Source organism: Oryzias latipes, chromosome 10 (assembly GCF_053564925.1).
Source record: "Oryzias latipes strain Hd-rR chromosome 10, Olatipes_Hd-rR_3.1".
Lineage (NCBI taxonomy): Eukaryota > Metazoa > Chordata > Actinopteri > Beloniformes > Adrianichthyidae > Oryzias > Oryzias latipes.
The window spans coordinates 5,602,617-5,625,291 of record NC_136246.1 but is presented as its reverse complement, the minus strand read 5'-3'; the positions used below and the strand labels follow the sequence as shown (position 1 = coordinate 5,625,291).

Genomic DNA, 22,675 nt, shown 5'->3' with positions numbered 1-22,675 from the left:
AGCTTTTTTTATGGCAACATTGGAGACTAATACAAAACCAACAGATTGTGTAAAGTTTTTTTCTATACAAATCTAATTAGTTTATTTGAAAAAAATCATGTACCAATAACTACTTGTGAAATAGTTTATCATGAAAACCTTTGATAAAACTACTTTAAAAGACCAAAGTTTTAATCCATATTAGAATTTGAAGAACATCCTGTTAAGAAAAAGGCTCAGTTTTAAACATTCTGGATAAACCAAGCGTGTCCACTGGAGAACGCTGTGATGATTTTTATTTTTATTTTGTAATGTTTTTGGATGGTCCCCGGATTCTGCCACTTAGCCCCCTCTGCTCCCTGAAGAGGTGAAGCGCTGCAGCCTCGGCTCCTTCTTTTCTTCTGTCTTCATCTGCGTTGGCCTGGCAGCCAGAAGTCAAATGCGGCAAACCCCTCCTCAGCTCTGTGCAGCAGGTCGCTCCTCTGGTCAAGGCATGCAGGGAATCAGCTGGTAGCCAGCGGTGAGCAGATCAAAGGGAGGTGCTTTGCTTTTTGTTTAGCACGAACATCATTTTTGACATATTCTGGACATTTCTCCTTCAGCAGATGTTTGTTTTAAAGCCAAATGTTTTACAGAACTACTTTTTAAATCTTTTTTTTTCTTTCTCTCCACAGTTCTCCCCTGGGGGAGTAGTGTGCTCAAGTCACAGCCTCATCCAGGAACCATTTGCAGGTTCAACCCCCCCCTCCAAGCAAGGTGGCCTTGGACACTAGCTATAGAGGTTCTGGTGTGAGCCCCCTATTGGAATAACATTATGACCTCTCAATCTCATGTTTAACAGTCTATCACAAGGCCACTGAGCCTGTCTGTGTGAAGGTAAAGGACCCAAAATGCAGAAAACTAGGCAAAACTATGTAGTAGCAGAAAAAAAAAATTACTAAATAAACTGAAACATGACTAAAACCACGGAGAAACAAAAGACAGAACAGAAGACCTGACGATGAGGAACTGAAAAGCAGACAGGCTGAGGACAGTAAAGTCAAATGAAAACCGCATGACCAAAAACAGCCAAACACAGGGTGTGTGGTTCAGTGTAATGCCCAAAGGTACTTCGGTACATGACTGGGCTAGCAGGGAGTCACACCCTCCCATTAGAAACAATAGCTTTATCTTTTTACCGTCTAAAACTCTCAACAACCAGAAGTTTGGCTTCCTCATAACTTCCCAGTTCAAAGGAGAACTTTTCTTTGATCTGCTACAGAGCTTTAAAGGATGAAACCCGTTTTTGTTTTCACTCTTTGTTCCTTTGATTTAATTTGATGTCATTACGGGTTTTTATTTTTACCTCTGGAGACTGGAAGTCATTGTATTTGTACTAAAGGGGTTTTTCATCGAGCCTCACCTTTTCATCTCAATGCATTAGTGCATTATGGGAAAGCTCATACATGCATGAGCATGCACACACATTGTGCTGACAAGCTCCAGGAGGACCTTAAGTGTCCATTTCCTCTCCCCCTCCACTCCTACAACTCCTTATCTGGTCCACCTTCTGTTCCTTCCACCCAACCCTCCCAGAGGACGGAGGATGCTTGGCTGCACGTTGGTGTGCAGACACTCTTTAAGGTCAAGCAGAGAGAGCAATGAGGATCCCAGCTGTTCCTCCCAGAGGAAGGGGCCTCAGCATCTCCACCTCTCTGCTGAACTCATCTTTGGTCTGATCGTTTTTTCTTCGTCTTATTCTTTTATTCTCATTCTGAATTGATAAACCAAAAAAGAAATGAGAGGAAAAAAAGGCGGTCTACACAATGAAAACAGAGGTGTTTACCTTCATTCTGGCTCAGTGGAGGCATCTCTGTGTTTTGATTTACCCTGAACACACCAGCCTGATGTTTTCCTGCATTTTCTTTATGGATGTCAGAATGTATCTTTTACACATCCACTTTGATAAAAATTGTGATTTTGGTGCTTTTAACACATTCTTGTGGCAATTCTTCCACTTGTAGATGAACATGGACGCCTTTGTTTTCTTCTTTTGAGCTGGAACGTGGATCAACACTGTACGGCTAGCTCCAATATTGGCGTTTTTGCTGCACAGTGTTAGGTTTGGGTTGTGAGAGGCTGGAAGCTAATGGGAGAGTGTAAACAACGGGATGATGTGAACTGTGGGCAGGCTTACTCCACGGCAATGGTCTTGCCCACAACACAGAGGTGACTTTCTAATCGACTCCTGCTGCCCTGCAGAAACTATGTCCCAAAAACAAAGCAGGTTTTTTTGATTATGGCTAAAAACAGCTAAATCGCAGCACTGGGAACAATTTTAAAATAGACCTGTTCTATCATTTACGGCAGAAGTTAGGTATTTATGTTAAGGACAGTTACCCTCTTCCTCATGTTCAGGCTGTGTTCCTCACATGTTTCTCTTGTTTTCTCTCAAACTCCTCCAGTTCACTGAAATCAATCCCACAATAAAGCACACATCCTCCGTTTCCTGGAAAGTCCAGGCCGGGGGGTGAACAAATGACCTTCAGAGAAAAAGATTCCCCATTAGTTCTTTCAAGGCCGCCTGAGTGTCTGTCCTCTGCAAAGAACATCTAAAGAGGAACCTATTCAGGTCAGAACACCGGTGAATCCAGAAAGCATTCCCTGGGGTGACGGAGAAGGGGCAGGAGGTTGGAGCAGGGCTGTCTAAAAGCACCGTACAGGGATAGGAAATAACAACCTAATGAAGGACAAATGATCCTAAAAATCAAATGAATAACTTTTTAGTGTTGAACAACGCCTGTAACGGCTCATTTCAGGGAACTGCAAAAAAAACCTGCAGTCCTTCTAAGATGTACAGGTATATCTGACAAAGGCTTTATTAACCAGATGGTCAACCAGGAACCGTGACCATTGATAAAGATGCATTATATACAAATCTTACAAAATGCTAACTGATCATTTTTCCAGATAAAAAGCAGGATCTTTTTTAAGGCAGGTGACTTTTATCTTTAGCATGTTTCATAATGTAGGTGCAAACAAACACAACTTGAAATGACTTGTACTTTGTAAGGATTCTGTGGTTTTGTTCTTGGTCATGTTTTTGGTTTTTCATTTAGTCAGTCACTCCAGTTTTCAGGTTCATGATCCACAGCTGTCTTCAGTTCAGTAAATTACCCTCAGCCTATTTAAGTGTCTTGGTTTCTGGTCATCCTTGTCAGGTCATCTGCTCTGTTGTCACTGGTTTGTTTCTCCCCATAGGTTTGTCATGTTTCAGTTTGTTTATTAAATGTTTTATTTCCTCTCACCAAGCCTGGTCTCCTGCATTTTGGGTCCTCCACCACCAGTTCCTGACATACTTATGCAAACGATGTTTTATCTTTCTCTGAGAAAGATTCACATTTCACAGAATGAAGATGGTCCAGTTTTTTATTTCAAATTCGACAATTAGCGGTGGTTGGGGGTTTGAAACCTTTTCAGATAGTCCATTGGTTGCTCTCCATTGAACATTGAGGACTTCAGAAAGGTGACATATGAACCACAGCATGTTTGCACTTCCATCTTTGCTTTACATCCACCTTTCAGATCCTCTCTGAGCCTAGACTTTGACCCACTGCAATTCCCCCTCACTCTTTATCTGATTTAAAAAAAAAAAAAAAAACGCACTTTGGGAATTTATATCCCCCCCCCCGCACTCCCTCAACCCAGGCTGCCTTTGGCAGCACTCAGTTCCATCATTGGGCTTTTAAAGATATAAATTTAAAGAAAATGTTGTGACTTGTTCTGTTTATGCCGCTTTGGAAGGCCACAGCTTTTTGTTTTGAGCACAAAGCTGAACCTCTGCTCCCCCCCCCCCCCCCCCCCCCCCTTAATGGACTGATCTCAGCTGATAGCACCGAGATCGCTTCAAGGCCAGCACCAAAACAGTCTGATAGGGAGAAACGACGATATTGGTGGAACTCATCTGAAGCAGACTGTTGGGCAAATATTACCCAGAAAAAGAAGAGAATAAAGTTTGACAGCTTTGGATCTAGACCTGTTTGGGTCCTGGTGTCAATGTGCGTCAGGCTGACATGTTCCAAAGTCACAGCAACAGAAATGGTTTGTCTGGACCTGATGAGAGCTTCGAAAAGAGTCACTCAAACTTAAAAACTAATTTAAAATTCAAATGACAATACATTTTAAATAATTGTCAAAGAAATCAGAGGAACCAAAGGAGCAACTATCTTTAAATGGTCATCCAAAACTGAGCATGCTCAGTCAGCTAAAAGCAAAGGCACCAATTACATTTGGCACAATGCAGCCAGAAAGACTATGAAGACAGCCAGAAAGACTATGACTCCTGTTCTCCTAGAATCTATTTAGAAAGGAGCCATGAAGAATTCTATGCAGACCCCTTACCACTTTAAGATTGTCCTAATAAATTGCTGAAAAGAAGGATTGCACCAAACCCCAAAACAGAAAGGAGGCAACTGATGACAGGAGGAGAACCCTCCGGTTTAGCTGGACCAGAACCCACCTGGCTTTGGTGGCCAAGGTAACACCATCAAATTTGTGTTCACTGGGCTCTCAGGAGGACAAACCGGGAGAATCAGCCCCCACAGTTCAGAGGTACCAGGAATGCTGGTTCCTTACACAAGCAGCTGTGAGGGTCCCCACGATGTATTACTGGAGAAAAGAGCATCACGACCGAGACCCCCATGGTCAGAGGATTTAACTAAAGGGAAAAATGTATTTCAGTAAGTTGGCATTTTTATTTCAAAAATTTAAAGTGAAAATACAAACATAAGCATTTTGATCAAATGTTGAAATGTAAATGGTCTGACTGTGACAGGAGGAAACACAAAACAGAACGAAAACTAAAAAAACACAACTCAAAGCAAACAATTGGCAGAAACCTCACACTTTCTGCTCCTTTTTTTCTTTACTACAAATAACAATCATCTTCCTTTTTCAAATTTAAAATCTGGTTTTTGATTGACTGTAAACTGATCCTTATTTGACTCCATACCATCTATGAATCCATCATCTCCTGAAAGATTTTCCTTTTTCTTTGTTTACTTTTAGACTCAGTTGCTAAGTTTTCAATCTAGTCTCCAACAAATTCCATTTTTTTCTATTTGTCTTTATTGAAAATGTAAAATGATCACAGTTTATCTTTGCCACAACTACACTGATAGTTTATTGCTTTTTTGTGTATATGTTCCCAATTAATTGTGCTTAGTAGACAGCTGCTCTTCATAAGGGGTTCTTCATAAGAAACGCATCATACAACAACAAAATTCACAGTGAAACATCAATTCTGTTTGATGGTAATCCCAAAAATACATCATGTAAACACATACAATTCACATTTCAAATAATATCTAAAAAAGAGTTTCTGCCTCCCAAACCTTTATGCTTGAGATCAAATACATAATCAACATTTGTACATCACACTCAACTTTGACTCAGAAATACACCTTGTTTAAAATATGCAGCTCCAAAATGTGACCTCAAGTGTTTTTTTAATAACATAATTTTAATTTTTTTCAGTTAATATTAGTAAAGAGTTCCAACCTGTTATTGCTTTAAAGATAAATGGTTTTTTTTGGGAGAAAATTCGTTCTTCCCCCTTTTTAGCTTTTGGAATCTGAAAACGTCTGTTCGTTGGATTTCTGGTGGAATAACCATGAGTCTAGATTTCTATTAACTGCTTAAAAATAAACACTGGATTCTGAAACTCTAATGCCTTCCAAGTGGAATTGACAAAGGTTAGTGATGCTCTGTCTGGAACTTTATAACATATGAGATTGGCGTTCATTTCATTTATGCTGGTGTTGTATGTACATCCAGGTGCTCAACGGGGAGCTTTATTATGCATCACCTGGACTTTATCTACGTCAATATTTCCAGCAGTAGCGCAAATTGTCTGGCAGATGGCTAAAGTTCTGACTACTAGTCTGGCCGAGTCAGCAGACAGATAACATCTATCTGGAGGTTGGCGGCAGTGTTTGGCGTGGAGCCGTCACCAGTGTGTGAATGTGTGTGTGACTGGGTGAATGGGTCTGTGACTGTAAAGCGCTTTGTCCTTGTAGGTAGAAGAGCGCTATACAAGTATACGCCATTTGCCATCTACATAAGATCTCTGTTTGGAGTTTTCCATGATCTGAGCAACATACATTTTGTATTTGAGATGTAAGGTAACTTGTTTTCATCAACCCATTCTTCTACAGCCTTAAACTCATTCTTAAACAGTGGTATCGTCGGCATACATTGTCAATTTGGAATCATTTAGTCATTTAGTTTAATAACACATTTGTCAAAGCTAGCTAGCTAGGCTACGCAGACCCAGATGCTGGAACCCGGAAGGAAGACAAAAGGTGAGTTTGGATAAGTAAGAGTTTTATTTGCTCCGCTGATGGGGATGTTCCGGTGTGGCAGGGAGGTGGCGTGGCTGCAGAGGGTCCGTGGGTCCGGGGCGAGACTTGAGGATCGGCGATGGCTCTAGACGTGGCTTGGAGGTCCGGCTATGGCTCGTGATGCGCCTTGGTGTTTGCCGTGGTTCCACAGAGAGGTAAGTAATCCCAGATGAGGTTCTGCTGAGCATGTCCAGCTTCGTGGGCATGAGATTCCTGGAGACAGGACAAAGTGTTCGTAAGTCACAGGCGAGAGGTACATAGACTCATAGACATAGACAGTACCAGAGACTGTGCAGAGACCAGACTAGCACCATTAGAGGCAACGAACTGGCGATGAATCCTGGTCTTGGAGCTCCTTAAGTAGGACTGGCAGGCAGATGAGTTGAGTGGACGCAGCTGGGATGAATCAGAGGCCAAGCAGAGAGGGGAGGGGGAGGAGAGCTGACAGAGGCACCATGACAACATTTTAACAAATGTAATTATAAAACGCTGTGCAAATGTAAAAATTTCCAAATAATTTTCAAATGAAACAATGTTTTATTTGTAAATGAAGTGCAGAAGAAGAGATTATATTTAATAACGTTTATATTTATTTCAAACTTTATTACTGATCATCAAAAATCTGCTTCTCTGTTTAGAGGCACTGCTGGCTTTTCAGAATAGTCACATTTCCTCCCTGCTTGTCCCTCAGCATTACAGGGTTGGATTTGGGGGGTTAAACCACCTAATGGTTCCTAAACGCAGCTGTGTCTGCAGCCCATCACTCCCCCAGAGGACAGTCAAATACTGACAACATGTTTCCCACACCGTGACAACCGATGTGTTTTCTTTTTTCCTTTTTCATTTATGCACTTCTTTTTTGATCATCTATCTTGATGTGAATAAACTTCCTTTTAACCACAGCAGGCTGCAGTTAAAGCTCCAGGGTTTTGCTTATTTGAATCAACGGTCACAAACAGGCTGTAGCACTCACAGAGCCAAAAACAGGCTGTCCAACTTTCTTCACGTAAGAAGCAGGTTCTTCTAAATCATATTTGCTTAATACACTGTTGCAAACTTTGACAAGGAGTCATTTTAAGGGAGCACAGCAGATATTTTCCTTTTGTATGGACTCTTCTGTATGTAGGTGTGGTCTCGCTGCACATTGGTGAAATGTAGAACCTTGTACCACCTCAGAGCTGCACAACTTCACAGCAACCTGCTGTCATGGAAACCCTCAGTCAGAGTCTGTCAGAGGCTGGTCAGCAGCAGGAATGAAGCTCAGCAGGACAATAAGAACCATTGGGAGGTTAAACCCAAATCTAATAGAAAATCTTTTTTTGTTTGTCCTTCTAGATCAGATCCCATCTACTGGCTATTTCAATCAGTGACTTTTATCAATATTTTTGTTGTTGAATAACTTTATTTATGGTGACTGACATTAAGAGAAACATTTTTTCTGAAAGAAAATGTAAAACCAGCCTTTTTAAAAAAGAGGAATGCTTTCCCTCCCTCAGTCACCATGGAGAACACCTAATCCCTGACAGAAGAGACGGATGCGTTTGCAGCTCTGACAGAGGTACAATGGGAATATCCAGAAGAAAGTAAGCGTCTTCTTTTGCTGGGACATGTTACAGGAACGGGTTCCTGTCTGTCATAGAGCCACTGATGGATGTCATCATTGTGTGACACACATGAACATTTTGAAAACACTCTTTTTTTTATGTCCGAGTGTTTGAGAAGAAGGAATTTTCTGCTGAAAAACTTCAACATCAAACAGCGCTGTGGGTCTGAAAATCTGTCATTGATCCGCTTGTTCAGATTCTCAGGGATCTGCTCATCACAGAGCTGGGGGACAGAAGAACAAGAATGTGTCTCCATCGTCGTTCACAAACTGGAAGACAACAAGGCTGTGGAGAAGAGGTAAATCCTGAGGAAGAGGCCCTCAAAGCTGCCGCTTTAAAAACCACAATGAGTGTTCTAGTGGATCTTTGGGAAAAAAAGACAAACATCAGACAAACCACTGAAACCCAAGAAACATTTACGGAAAAAACTGCACAGTACAGCACGTCTGCTATGATGCGTTCCAAAGAGATGTGGCTATATTATCAGAGAAACTGCTGTGGAAACTTTGAGAAGTTGTTTAAAATTATCCAACTTTTTTACTCTTTGGATTTTTTTCCCAAGTGCAATCAAAACAGAACAGTATCGAATGTGCTGCTGCAGAAATACTGTCTAATGGGGACCCTCAAGGTTCTGTATGACTACTTTTTATACTTAGAGAATCCAGTAAGAGAAGCTATTTCTTTCCTAGCTCTATTGCAATTTATGAAAGACTTGGTGTCATATGATTCCATCCAAGAACAAACCTGAATTTTTAATTTGTCCTCCTTGATAAATTTTAAATGACGATTTATCGTATTTCGGGCAGATACTCGAAGCAGTGTTTTCAGGTAAATACCCCAGGGCGGTTCAGTTAATTAACTCACCTGCTCAGCGTCCTATTTAAGCCAGGTGCGCAGTTGTTCATTCTTTCTTACCTTCAGCGCTCATTCTTCGCCCCACCCTCCTCCCCGGCTTCCACCTGTGGGCTCCGTAAAGGGGGGTTTTGTTACCCGAAAGTTTTATGGAAATTTTATGGAATTTTATGGAAGTTTTATGGAATTGAACGGAGCCTTATGCCAAACGAAAATATGTGAATGCCAACTTAAAGAATGTGGAAAAATGTCAAATAAATATTTCTTACTGCAAGAGTTGTCTGACTGAAATTGGTGTGTATGAAAATGACTCATATGTCAAAATTAAATCTGAGTCCCAAATTAGTCAAAATTCAACTGGTTTAACTTTCTGTTTAATTGCGGCACATTCTCTAGGTAGATCATTCAAACTGACCTAAAATCTTGTTTAACCCTTGTGCTATCTTAGATGACCCCACCCTTACATTGAGGTGTTCTCCCTACCATGACAAAGGTGGATAAAGGTGGAAAGATTTCATGTAATCCATGGACACCAGTGAAGATCACAAATCATTGAAGTAAAAAGGTTCAGCCCACAGTCTAGTGGGTCATCTAGACCAGTGTTTTTCAACCAGTGTGCCGCGGCACACTAGTGTGCCGTGGGAGATGGTCAAGTGCGCCGTGGAGAAATTGCCCTCATTAACTGATCTAAAAACATTTTCCATCTCCAGGAAATCAGCTCTTTGTTCATCCAAACAGGCCCTGATAAAACACTGAGTAATTAGGAATATAAAAGATCTTAAAATTACTTTTTCTTTGTGTTTATTTAATTCTATTACAGACATTTTGATAAGAATCACGGTACCGCGATTTAGCTGCAGCTATAACTGTGTAAGGAAAAGTCCCGCCCCTTTAACTGTCTCCACCAATCATTCTTGAAGGCTTAATCACATGTCATCTTTCTGACCAATCAGAAGTGGTTAAAGTCTTCACTTCCTTGTTCTTAATCCTGCTGATAAAGTCGCTCAGTTCTAACAAAAATACCAGCTAGAGCTCGTCTTAAGATGGTGGTTCATCTCTTAGAAAAAAACAGCAGTAACTTCCTGCTTTTTCTGCCACAATTATCACAAAAATCCACGTGAGATTGCGCGCCGGGGGGGGGGGGGGGGGGGGAGTCGATCAATACAGACCATGAATTTCCGTTTTTTTTTTTTTTTTTTGGATGATGGTGTGCCGCGGGATTTTTGTCAGGGTTTTGTCAGTGTGCCGTGGCTCAAAAAAGGTTGAAAAACACTGGTCTAGATGACCCAACTCCCAATGTTAAAGTGCCTAGGATAGCACAAGGGTTAAGGAAGTGTGAATGCGAGAGTGGACCCCGAAGCCCAAAACGCGTGTTTACTTAGACTTTTGATAGGAAGAAGTTGCTCGTATGGGCATTTATGAGACAGGTGTGAACATAAGTCACATGTGAGGTTTTGGGGTTGTCTGGGCCCATGGAGGGTTGAAGAGAGGAGCTGCTGCATCTCGATGGGGGCTTAGGTGTGTCTTTCAGTTCCTTTAAGGCTCACACAGCTACCTATAAAAATGGAATGTATAGAATTGGTGTGTGCTTGTGCAGCATTGCGTGGCCATCTGAAGCTGTACCACTGGACTGGCACACAGGGGTGGTGGTTCTTCTTTTCAAGAAAGGGACCAGAGGGTATGTCCCAACTACCAGGGAATCACTCTCTTTAGCCTCCCTGGGAAAATCTATGCAAAGGTACTGACGAGGAGAGTCCGTCCGATGGTCGAACCTCAGATCCAGGAGGAATGGAGCAGCTCTATACCCTTTTTAGGGTACTGGAGGGTTTTTGGGAGTTTGCTCATCCAGTCCATATGTGTTTTGTGGATTTGGAGAAGGCGTTCAACTGCGTTCCCTGTGCTGTCCTGTGGAGGGTGTTCTGGGAGTATGGGGTCCAGGGAGGCTTAGTGAGGGCTGTCCGGTCTATGTATGACTGCAGCAGGAGCTTGTTTTGCATAGCCGGCAATAAGTCAGACCTGTTTCCCGTCCCATGTTGGACACTGGCAGGGGTGCCCTTTTTCACCGGTTCTATTCATAGTCTTTATGGACAGAATTTTTAGGCACTGCTGGGACCACAGGATTTTCTCTCTGCTCTTTGCGGATGATGTTGTCATATTGGCTTAATCGAGCCAGGAGCTTCCCGTCCAGGAACCTCCTGGGGCGGTTTGTGGCCAAGTGTGAAGTTGCTGGGATGAGGGTCAGCTGTAGTTTGCTCTCTCTTGGTGGGAGGGTGGAGGAGTTTCTTGATCTTGTTCAGAAGTGAGGGAAGATCAGAGCGTGAGATTAATAGGTGGATTGTTGCGGCATCCCCACAACCGGGCCGTTGTGGTGAAGAGAGAGCTGAGCCAGAAAGCAAAGCTCTCAATTTACCGGTCGATCTTTGTTCCAATACTCACCTATGGTCATGAGCTCTGGGTAATGACGGGGAAAATCAAGGTCCCGGATACAAGTGGTTGAAATGAGCCTTCTCCTAAGGGTGGCTGGGGGCTCCTATAAAGATAGAGGGAGAAGCTCAGTCAGCCAGACAGAGCTCAGAGTAGAGCTGCTGCCAGTTGAGGTGACTCGGGCATCTGGTCCAGTTACCACTGAAGAGGTGTTCCGGGCATGTCCTACTGGATAGAGTCCCTGGGGCAGACCCAGGACACAGAGACGGCTGGCCTGGGAACGCCTCGGGGTCCCCCCAGAGGAGCTGGTGGAAGTGGCCAGGGAGAAGGAAGTCATCTTTACCTAGAGTGCTGCCCCGCTCAACTTGGTCTGGGATGAGCTGAAGAAGATGGATGGATATGACGTATGGATGATGCTGCATACAGCACCCTCACGTCAAACTTTAGTCGTTTGTAAAGTGTGAGTACCCCCCCTCCCTTTTTTACTGACCACTTGTAAATGCTGCATGCACATGGTGTGCAGGTCAGTGTGATAGTGCAAGGAGAGTGGACTTATCACTAGAACAGGACACTAGTGGATAGGATTTGGTGGGGGGGGGGGGGGGGGTAAAAAAAAAAAGAAATAATATCAAATCTGTATGACGTGCCTGCGTATCACCTACTTCATCCTTACTCATCATTATGTATTGTATAGGTGTTCACTAGGACTTGAACTCAAAAACCACAAAGTATGTACATGAACATTTTCGCTCTACGAGCTCATCATGCGGTCTATGATCTTAAAATTTCTTCTTTCACAGGTTTGCTCATTTTTCCTCCGCAGGCCCCCTGTATCCACCTGTAAGGGCAGTTTTGACTAAGGAATAAGGTAAGTGAATGTGCGTATGAGGGTGAATGGAACAGTGAGTGTAAAGCACTTTGGGCCGGTCTGAAGATGGTTCTTCTAAAAAAGACTAAATCTATGCCCTAAGCTAGAGCTGCCTGAACATCAGGCAACCATCAATACAACCATCTAGGAGGAGACTTTATAGGATTACTAGGATTTAGGCAGACACTGTAGGTTACTGAAACTTTATTATTACCAGTCTGACAGGACAAAAAAAGTTAAACTTCTTCAGAAGATGACTGCACTGGAGATCACACTGCTGTTCATCAAACTTTGGCTGGTTTGATTTTTACCCCTACAATGTTTGCAAAAAGCCCCTGCTCAGAATTACCAGCATCATGGCGAGTGCAACCCCCATCCCTCCACACCCATGCTGTCTGAGGCTACCAGAATTCACTTGGGCCCACAGAGCCGCTTCCTCTTCTGCTGCCCCCCCCCCCAGATTGCTTAAGGATTTGCAGATTTTTTTCTGTGAAAGTCTTTTCACTGTGCATGCTTACAAATATTTAAAATGTCACCTGTAAATTTAGACAGAACAGCAGTCCATCATAGGTAAAGAAAACTGATGTTGCTGCTCTCAGATGAATCGTTTCATTCTATCATGACATCTTGGCAGAAAGTGTAAGGTCTTTCTGTTTTCGTGAAAGCTTTTTGAACCATCTCTGCTCTGCAGGACCTGTGAGTTCTGCAAAAAAAACTGCTGCACGTGATTGAAAAGCATTTACTGAAAGCTGCTGTTATTCATTACTCCACTGATGCCGTGCACCAAAGGGACAGCATGAAGCATTAAAGGAAGAAACACACAGGTCAAAAGTCACTCCTTCAAAGGGGTTCGCTCGCTGACTTGTACGAACCAGCGAGCGTCTGGTTCTGTGTTACTCCACAGGGTGAGGTGTTTATGTCCAAATGAGAGCAGCTTCTCCTGCAGCCTTGAGCTCTTGTTGACTTGTTTCAGGAAGGTAACACCAACAGCTCACCAGGGTTTGTCCCTTATATCCTTGCTGCATGTGTGCAAAAATACTGCTCTAAATGTCAGATGGAACTGACATATTTGTACAACTTTTTCATAGTAAAAAATTCGGTCTGTGTTGCCTAAATAACAATTATGAGCTAAATCAGAAAACCAATACAGATCCAATCCGATGAAAATTGTGTTTTTGGTGTTTTTTTTTTAAACATTTTTCTCATAATGGAAGACATGCAATTGTACCTAAAATGCATTTCTGAATATTTTTGGATTTAAATTGTTGTGAATAAGAAGCAGATGAAAAATTGCCTCTGGAAAAAGAGTTTAGTTGTGACGCAGAAAATACTCTGCTTTATCCTGCAACTGAGGGGGGGGAGGGGGGGGGGGGGGGCATGGTGGCTTCCTGCCAACTGCCCACCCACAACTCAGAGGTGAATTTCTAACCGCCACTCTGCAGAAATTATGTCCTAGGAACGTACATATAGGTTTTACAATTTTGTCTAAAAATAGCATAATGATAATTAAGACAACTGGGAATGTTATTTTTTTTGTTTTTTGTTTTTCAGTAGATCAAAAGACTTTCAGCCCCTTTCAGAGGCTATTTTCTTTAAAAGTTGGAATAAAACTCGTCTAATGCTGATGTCTCTGCCATGCCTCAGATGGGGCAGCAGTTACAGCTGCAGCAGAAACACAGTTTCAGTTTTTGACCCTTAAAATGTTGGTAAGTTACCAAAAACTCCCATTTTAACTCTGTCATGCTTCCAGTCTGAAGAAAGTTTGAACTTTAATTTGAAAGTGTTTGCCTCATGATTTTCTACTGGTTCCATCCATCCATTCTCCTCAATCTCCATGAGGTTTCAGTAGCTTGGAGCTTATTTCAGCGACTGTTGGACTGGACAGACCCCCAGTCTGTTGCAGGATCACTTAACCCCACACTCACATTCACACCCATGGGGAATTTAGAATTACCAATTCAGATATAAAGCATTTTTTAGGACTGTGGGAGGAAGCCATGATGTTCTGGAGAAAACCCATGCATGCACGAGGAGAACATGGAAACTTCACACAGAAAGGAAGCAGCTAGGATTTGAACCAGAGGCTTTTCACTGTTAGGTGGGAGTGCTAACCACTACACCTTTGTCAATTAGCATATGAAAGCCTTCGTCACAACTGTCCTTATGGGTGGATATGAGCGGTGTCTGTGGGTGAAAAATAGGGCAAATCTGTGAGGGCACGTAGGTGAGACTGCTGCATCTTGACTGCCAGTGACATAATGTTAAGAATCTAAACCATTATAATGTTTTCAGGCTGTTATTGCTATGATTTCACATATGACACAAGACATGCAACACTTTCAGCCTGTTAACTTCAGGCTATTCATTCACATGTCTGGTTTCCCCATAAGGAGGCATGGAGGAGTGCCGCCATGGGCGGAACACCTTGGGTCCGTTATCTAAACCTGGATCTACAGGTCTGCAGAATTGGGTCAGGTTCTGCTCTGAAGATCATCTGTGTTCTGCTGCAGCTGAGCTAAGAGCAGAACAGACAGAACCCTGAGCTGTCCTGCAGCTTGTAGCAGCAGCTCTGGTCGTGTTGTCGCCTTGCTTTGCTGCCTGTGTGGTTTGGTTTGTGTCGGTGCTCGGGCGGCTTGGGCGTCACTTGAATGACCCGCTGTTGTGTCCCTCAGTGCCTGAACACCTGTCTCCTAGTTGGCCCTGGATCTTTTTGTCCTCCCCGGTTTTCAGCTGCTCATTTCTGACTGTCAGTTTCCCACTCGGCCCCCCCGCCACCATGCTACGCATCTCCAGCTTTGACATTTTGAGGCTGTTTAGTCTTTTCTTTCTTGTGTTGCTTCTCCTCATTTGGCGGCTTCTGTCTGCCTGCGTTTCCTGTTTTCAGAGTGGACTAATAGCGACAGGTCCTGTGCTCTGGATTCAGCAGAGAAGGAGGAATGGTCGCAGCCCCCCCCTCAGAGGAGAACCCATGTTCATTCACCACATTGTGATCACACTCTCCTGGTGGGCTGCATTTTCCCAACAAAACCCCCCACCCACTTATACTGAGGTACTGCATCATCTCGGTGCCCACATTGACACTAATGCAAACACTTTTTGCAGCTTCCAATAGTAAATATATTTAAGAAAAATGCTATTTCTGACAGCATGTGTGAAATTAGCAAAACAAACACTTGAGTGGCACCTCGGGTACAGAGGCAGGACACCCCCCCGCCCACCACCACCCGCGTGATAAACAGGTCCACGGCACTAAACCTTTTTTTACCCACGGTTTCTCTTTCCAGCCACAGAAATGTAAATACACGTCACTCTGATTACTGCTGCTCTAATGTTTGTCTTCATTAAAGATATTTTCATAAATGAAACACCAAACTAATCACAAGAGCTGCATAAAAAACAACAAATTGCCCTCACTCTAAGTGGCTGTTTCCAGCTGGTATTAATCAGTGCCAAAACAACGGGAGGGCCAGCTTCCCGAGGTCCACATGTATGAGTGCTGCAGGCACACTAAACCGGGCAGAAGCTTTCCCTGCATATAGACTCAGCCTTATAAAGATGAGTGGGTTGAAAATTTCAAACATCACGTCCCCCTCAGTCTAGAAAAGAAATTAAAAGGAAAATTTAAGAGCATTTTACTATCAGGATTTTATGTGGATTAAATATATTGGTTGTCACTCTTTAAAAAAAAAGAAATAAAAAAGGAGAGAGCAGTACAGCTGTTTACATTCAACCAAACAGAACATTTACCTGTTTCCAAATCGCTTTTTAAACCATCTGTTTGAGGCCTGCTGTGCTCCCAGACAAGAGCAACTAATTGCTGAGCAATATGTTTTTATATTAATGGAAACAAATTATGGAGGATTTGATTTAGGAGAAATATTACACTAGATCTGTCATCCGGTGGTGGTTCGGTTCCACAAAGAGGCTGTTCAACAAAACGTGTTAATCTGCAAGATCATGAACAACATGAGGAATGCCTTAAACTCTGTCGAATCTCCACCAAGACACAAGAACCACCAAACAAAGCAAAATTGTGCTAACATTTTAAAGTTGTGTTTTACCGTATATTTAGGATTTTAAGTCACTTCAGCATATAAATCAAAAAACAAAATTCATTCATTCAGAGATTCTAACAGTACGGTCATGTTCACCATCTGCAGGAGCTACGTCTAAATGACGGACGCTTTCAGCGATACTTTTGTCTCTCTGTGACCCAGTTTGATGACTTGCTGTCTCATATCAGTGCAAGGTGGAAAAAAAAGAATAATGTGCTGTTTCATGCATGTCCAACGCAGGAGCTTTTGAACACCTTTCTCATCTCACGACTCTGGAGACCGTCAAACATTGTCAGCAGGTTTAATGATATTTAAAAGGGTAAAACTGAAAGCAAATGATGAATGCAATTAATGTGTATAAATATGCAATAGCATTGCATCATAACTGTACAAAACTCAAAAATAATAGACTGATAAACATATTTCTTTTACCAAAAAATCCAAAGTCCCAAAATTAAATTGAATACTGGCAATGCAACCTTTGACTTGAGATATTTGCAGCAAATTCTTTCCACTGACACAACAAAGTGCGTGCATGCTAGCGAGTCTTTTCTGTTTCTACATGTGCAGTTTTCAATAACGTTTATTCAATTAAATGCGTGAACAACAATACCTGGGGACTGCTAGAGGTCTCTAAAAACACGTTCAAAATAATAAGACCACCAACAGAAGATTTATCCCTTGTGCTGTCTTAGATGACCCCACCCTTACATTGACGTGTTCTCCCTACCATGACAAAGGTGGATAAAGGTGGAAAGATTTCATGTAATCCATGGACACCAGTGAAGATCACAAATCATTGAAGAAAAAAGGTTCAGAGGCACTGTCTAGTGGGTCTAGATGACCCAACTCCCAATGTTAACATGTCTAGGAAAGCACAAGTGTTAAGGAAGAAGGCTTCATTTTAAAGTGTAACAAATTGGTTAAAAGGAAATTAAAATTAAATGCAAGAAAATTATAGGTAAACAAGAAGAAATGGAAAATAGACTTTTAATGGAATCAATAAAATAGTATTTTAGAAGTAAAGAACTGATGATGTTTTCTGCTGTTACTTTGTCTGATGCCTCTTCCTGTTTCTAATGTGTTACTTACGGTGGCCCTGAAGTGCAAACCATTCAACAAATCACTCGATACAAAAACATTTTTAAGATCACAACAATTAAAAAAAAAAAAAAAAAATTTAAAAAGCAGCATTACATTTTAGAAAACAAAACAAAATTTCAGAAACCAAAACTTGAAAAACAAAAATGACAAAAAAAAAAACATTTCAGAAAACAAAATTAATTTCCAGGAAAAAAAGAAATATTAAAAAATGAAAACATTTCAGAAAAAAAAAATTCCAGAAAAAAATGAAATATTAAAAATTAAAAAACATTTCAGAAAGGAAAAAAAATTCCAGAAAAAAATGAAATATTAAAAAATGAAAAACATTTCAGAAAAAAAAATGAAATATTAAAAAATGAAAAACATTTCAGAACACAGAATGAATTTCCAGAAAACAAAACGAAATCTTCAAAAATGAAAAACATTTCCAAACCGGAAGAAGCAGGTACTATGGGACAACGCTGATTGGATGATGATGTTTGTCAATCATTTGAACTGAAAAGTATTTTAAATGAAGCGACGACGGATTTTATCGTCCAAACAACAATGTACTATAATAATCCACGTATTTCCCATTTATATATCAAATAAAAAATGCAGCAAACTGTTAATGAACTTTAAAATTATTTTTTTAACATTTCGCCTGACACACGGTCACCCGGAAGTAGTTTGTGAGCACTTTTACTTAGAACGCTGTGCGCTAATGTCTACGGCTGCGAGGTTCACGCTGTCAATCATCTTTAGGTAAGAATCAATTCTGTGATCTTTTCTTTTGTCAGTCACATGTCTCTAAGGATGTTAATTTTAGGATGTTAAAGTGCTGCTTTGAAAAGATAATTTCTTTTTATCTTGCGCATGCGCAAAAAGAACCCGATGGAGACGAAACGTCTTCACATGATAGCCGTTCCCGTTTTATTTCGGTGACAACATGAGAGAAAAAGCTCCGAGCCAGCCTGATTCTGTGATTTATACAGTAATTACAGTAATTATATGGCATCAGTGTTGCTAAAAATCGACTTTAAGACTGAAATCAGTAAACAAGTTCTTATGGGAAATAATATTTAAGTGCATTGTATATTTTAGAACCATGCATATACACATATTCTGAAACTTAAAAATGAACTTTAAAGTTTATAAAATACTTAATTGAATTAACATGTGATATTTCTGCAGGTGAAGTTTCTCAAAGCGAAGTTCCAGAAAGGTTTGTGCTGCAGAAGAACAGATGGCAGCTCTACATGGGAATACAAGAAGACTAAAGTCATTCATATCATTGTGCAGTGTACAGGCAAGTCACCATGATTTATGTGAAATGTAATCAATAAATATTATTTAACCTTAATATCTATTTTTTTTTTTTTTTAATTGCAGGTCCTTTAAAAAACGTCTTTAACCTGCTGCATAAGCCTGATTAGTTGTAAATGATGCAGTGGGGAGTGAAAAACGAAGCACAATTCCTGCCTTTAGCGTCGGGCTGATGATCTGGAAATCACATCTATGAGGAATCGCATCAAACACTTGTACAACTCCAAACAACTTAATGTTCCTTTAAGCAAAACTCCAGTTTAAAATGTTCATATTAGACTTGCTTCATTTAGGAGTTTTTCCATGTTTACCATTTTAGGTTTTAAAGCTTTATTAACAAAGATGATGTTTGATTTTCAAAGCTGTTGTTTAGAAATGTTTCTTTGTCAATGACAAAACTGAATGCTGACGTGAGGATTGTAATAATGGATATGAAAATAAACAAATTTGTTTCATAGCAATGCAGTATATTTATTGAAAACTTAACATGAATACGTTATTCAGTAACAGAAACAAAGAAACAGTTGTGGATTTTCCTTTATGGGCTTCTTCATGCAGTTAATCAAATGTTGCGCTTACATTCAGCATTTACTCAGCGTACCTGTCAGTCACATTTATTAGAGGAAAAAATGCATCTGGGAAAAGTCTGTTTGTGCTTAACAACTATATCAAAAAGAGTCATGTCAGGGAAGGTTTGTCCACATTGCTGCTCAGCATCACATCCAGAGGAAGATGCACAGGTAAGGGACCCCAGTTCCTGCTCGTACATGCTTGCAGCTTTCTCTGCACTGGACTCCAGCTCCAGCTCTTGAAATCCCTGACAGAAATAAATTAATAAATTAAAAATCCCTGACAGAAAAACATCGGCTGCCGTTCATCTTTCATTCAGGAAAAAGTTGAGTTCATCAAAATGAGGAGAAAATGGGTTAAACCAGAAATTCATTAGGGAGGGGTCAAAACACCAAACTCAGAATAAAATACATTATTTCAGTCTTATAAAAAATACATTCTAAAACAATTTGGTATTCCTCCTCTGCCTGAAAGACTAAAACGTTTTTTTTAAAGATTTATTTTACACTACAGACTTTGCCACCTTTAGTTACACACCTGGACGTGTCTGATGATGAGCACATCCAGTCATTTACTGTCATGTTTCTGTGCACTGACACACTCTAAAGTCACAGATCTTAATAGTGTGAATAAGAAGCATTCATAAATGTTATTCTGAGACACAAACTGCTGCAGTTTACCTGACAGCTTTGCTGATTTATGCTGCTGGTACACCTGTCTGAGAATCCTGCCCACGTGACCCCCCCCCCCCCCCCTCTCTCCAGCTGATGAGGTAACCTGTCATTAACGTATGACTGAATGATCTTGGATCTGTCTGTAAACACCCACCTAGAAATCACGTTTAACGCTACATTTATTAGATCAAACAAATGTGCCTCCATACCTTATCTGTGGATGGCGGGACTGCATTTCCTGATGTGCGCCGTCTTTAACACCTGTTTCTTCGCAGCTGCTGCTTTAGACAGAATCCTCTCACGACATTTCGAAACATTTGTAAACCTGGTTGGTGTTGATATTTCTGCGTGCGTTCTGTCATCACATCCGCTAAATATTCAAAGATTAACGTTTATGTTAACGTTTTATCGTCCCTTTCATTGTTTACCTGCAGAACGGACGTCATCCACACAAACTACTTCCGGGTGACCGTTCTGCTTCAGACGAAATATTCAAAAAATAATTTAAACCTTCATTATCTGTTTGCTGCATTTTTGATTTAATATGTAAATGGGAAATACGGGAATTATCATGGTACATTGTTGTTTGGACGATAAAATCCGTCGTCGCTTCATTTAAAATACTTTTCAGTTCAAATGATTGACAAACATCATCATCCAATAAGCGTTGTCCCATAGTACCTGCTTCTTCCGGTTTGGAAATGTTTTTCATTTTTGAAGATTTCGTTTTGTTTTCTGGAAATTCATTCTGTGTTCTGAAATGTTTTTCATTTTTTAATATTTCATTTTTTTTCTGAAATGTTTTTCATTTTTTAATATTTCATTTTGTTTTTCTGAAATGTTTTCATTTTTTTATTTCATTTTGTTTTCTGGAAATTAATTTTTTTTCTGAAATGTTTTCATTTTGTAATATTTCTTTTTTTTTGTGGAAATTAATTTTGTTTTCTGAAATCTTTTTTTCTTTTTTTTCTTTTTTATGTTTTGGTTTCTGAAATTTTGTTTTGTTTTCTAAAATGTAATACGCTTTTTAAATTGTTGCTGTGATCTTAAAAATGTTTTTGTATCGAGTGATTTGTTGAATGGTTTGCACTTCAGGGCCACCGTAGTTACTTTATTTGCAAAGTGTGATTAGTTCCCGGTCCTATTTACAGCCATTCAAAACTTTCTTCCTCAGTTTCAATCAAACTTGAAACATGAAAAAGTTTTTGAAGTCAATGAATAAAACCAAATGTTCCCAGAAGGCACGTGGGTAGCGAGTGCAACATTTGGACATTGAAACCGTTCAAACAGCACAAAGTATATAATTAGATGAGAAAGAAATGATATCTAATTGCATTGAATTAGACTCAGCAATAATACGTTTGGAGAGACTAAGTCCAGTTTATTGGATGCAAACACTGGACAGATCTTCTCTGATGCCACCCACAGGATTCTGAACGGGGAAAATGAAGCTTGAAGTGGGACGGGCTAATTGAGTTTACTTTACCCACCACAACAGTATTCAGATGATGGGTGGGTGGGTGGGAGAGTTTCTATGAGCCCATCCACCTGCATGATGGATAGATTTTTTAAAGCATGGTGTGCAGAGGTCTATCATTTTTTATTTTATTTGTAAAGTAGCTGTTTGGTCTAGGAGTCAGGGCTGCACAGTGGTGTAGTGGCTAGCGCTCTCGCCTCACAGGAAGAGGGCTCAGGATCAAAACATAGCTGGGTTCTTTCGGTGTGGGGTTTGCATGTTCTCCTCATGCATGTGTGGGTTTTCTCTCGACACTCCAGTTTCCTCCCACAGTCCCAAAACATCCACTGTAAGCCAGTTGGGTATTCTAAATTGTCGTTAGGTGTGAACGTGTGTGTGTGTCTGTCTCTGTGTCGTCTATTGTATATGTATGAGAACTGGAACAGGGATCCCTTTCCCCCCATGGCGATCCAAACAGGACTTCTATTGGAAAATAAACAGTTATTACTCAGTCATTACATTTGGCAGAATAATTATTTGTGACAGATTCTCCTGAGCCCGCTCTGGTGTCCCCCCACCATGGACTGCCGTACCATTCGGTGTGTACCCCACCTTCACCCAACAGTTTCTGGGATAGGCTCCAGCTATCTCAAAAGCAATTAAGCCGGCTTAGACAATGGATAGATGGGAGTTTGTTTCCACTGAAAATTGTTTTCTTTTGCAATCCTTCTCTAGTGGTCATTTGAGGGATTGCATTGTTAAATATTTCTGGGCAAACTTTGACTTTGGGTTCAGTCATGTGAAGATGATGATTGGTTATTGGAAAAGCAGCACAGATAGAGCTGAACTGTTTACTCTGCACAGAGAAGGGTAGCTGACAATCTGGAGAAACCAAACTGCTGTGTTCATGTGTGGCACACATTCATGGCCTTCTATGGAGCTTTTACCCAGTGTGGTGGACAACAATCCTCCTTTTACTGTTTCTTTTGCCTCCAGGAACGACTGACACTTAAAGAGATGTAATTAGTGGCACAGAGGTGTGCAAGTTTATTAAAAGCATTCATCCAATTATTTTATACCACATTCATTCTGTTCTGGGAGGCTGCTGTTGTCCCCTGGAGCCATCATGACACCGGTGGAGCGCTTTGGGATGGTTGTGGGTCAATAAAGAGCATAAGAGACACAAATCAGGAGTATTAGGACACCAAAGCGTATAATCACACACATCGACATCCTCCTCCTCCTCCCTGGATTTTCTCTCTTGGAAAGAACTCCGTTAAAAACGTTCCTGATCTGTCTTATAAAGGATTAGTATCTGATGGAACAATAACAACCTGTCAATTTAAAAAACTAAGTCTCCTTTCTTCTCACATTCTTGCAGGCATGAGACTACGGCATATTTCT

At 40.9% G+C, this 22,675-nt stretch overlaps 2 long non-coding RNA genes across 2 annotated transcripts; one reads left to right on the top strand and one right to left on the bottom strand.

Annotated features, from left to right (window-relative positions):
- The first annotated feature begins 17,360 nt into the window (after positions 1–17,360).
- LOC144994688 (uncharacterized) lies at positions 17,361–19,032 on the top strand. The gene is made up of 3 exons (XR_013658282.1): positions 17,361–18,010; positions 18,440–18,554; positions 18,638–19,032. It is a non-coding gene; the product is annotated as an uncharacterized LOC144994688 (long non-coding RNA).
- On the bottom strand, positions 19,018–21,296 carry LOC144994689 (uncharacterized). The gene is made up of 2 exons (XR_013658283.1): positions 20,025–21,296; positions 19,018–19,388 (listed from the first exon to the last, which is right to left on the bottom strand). It is a non-coding gene; the product is annotated as an uncharacterized LOC144994689 (long non-coding RNA).
- Positions 21,297–22,675: the final 1,379 nt, after the last annotated feature.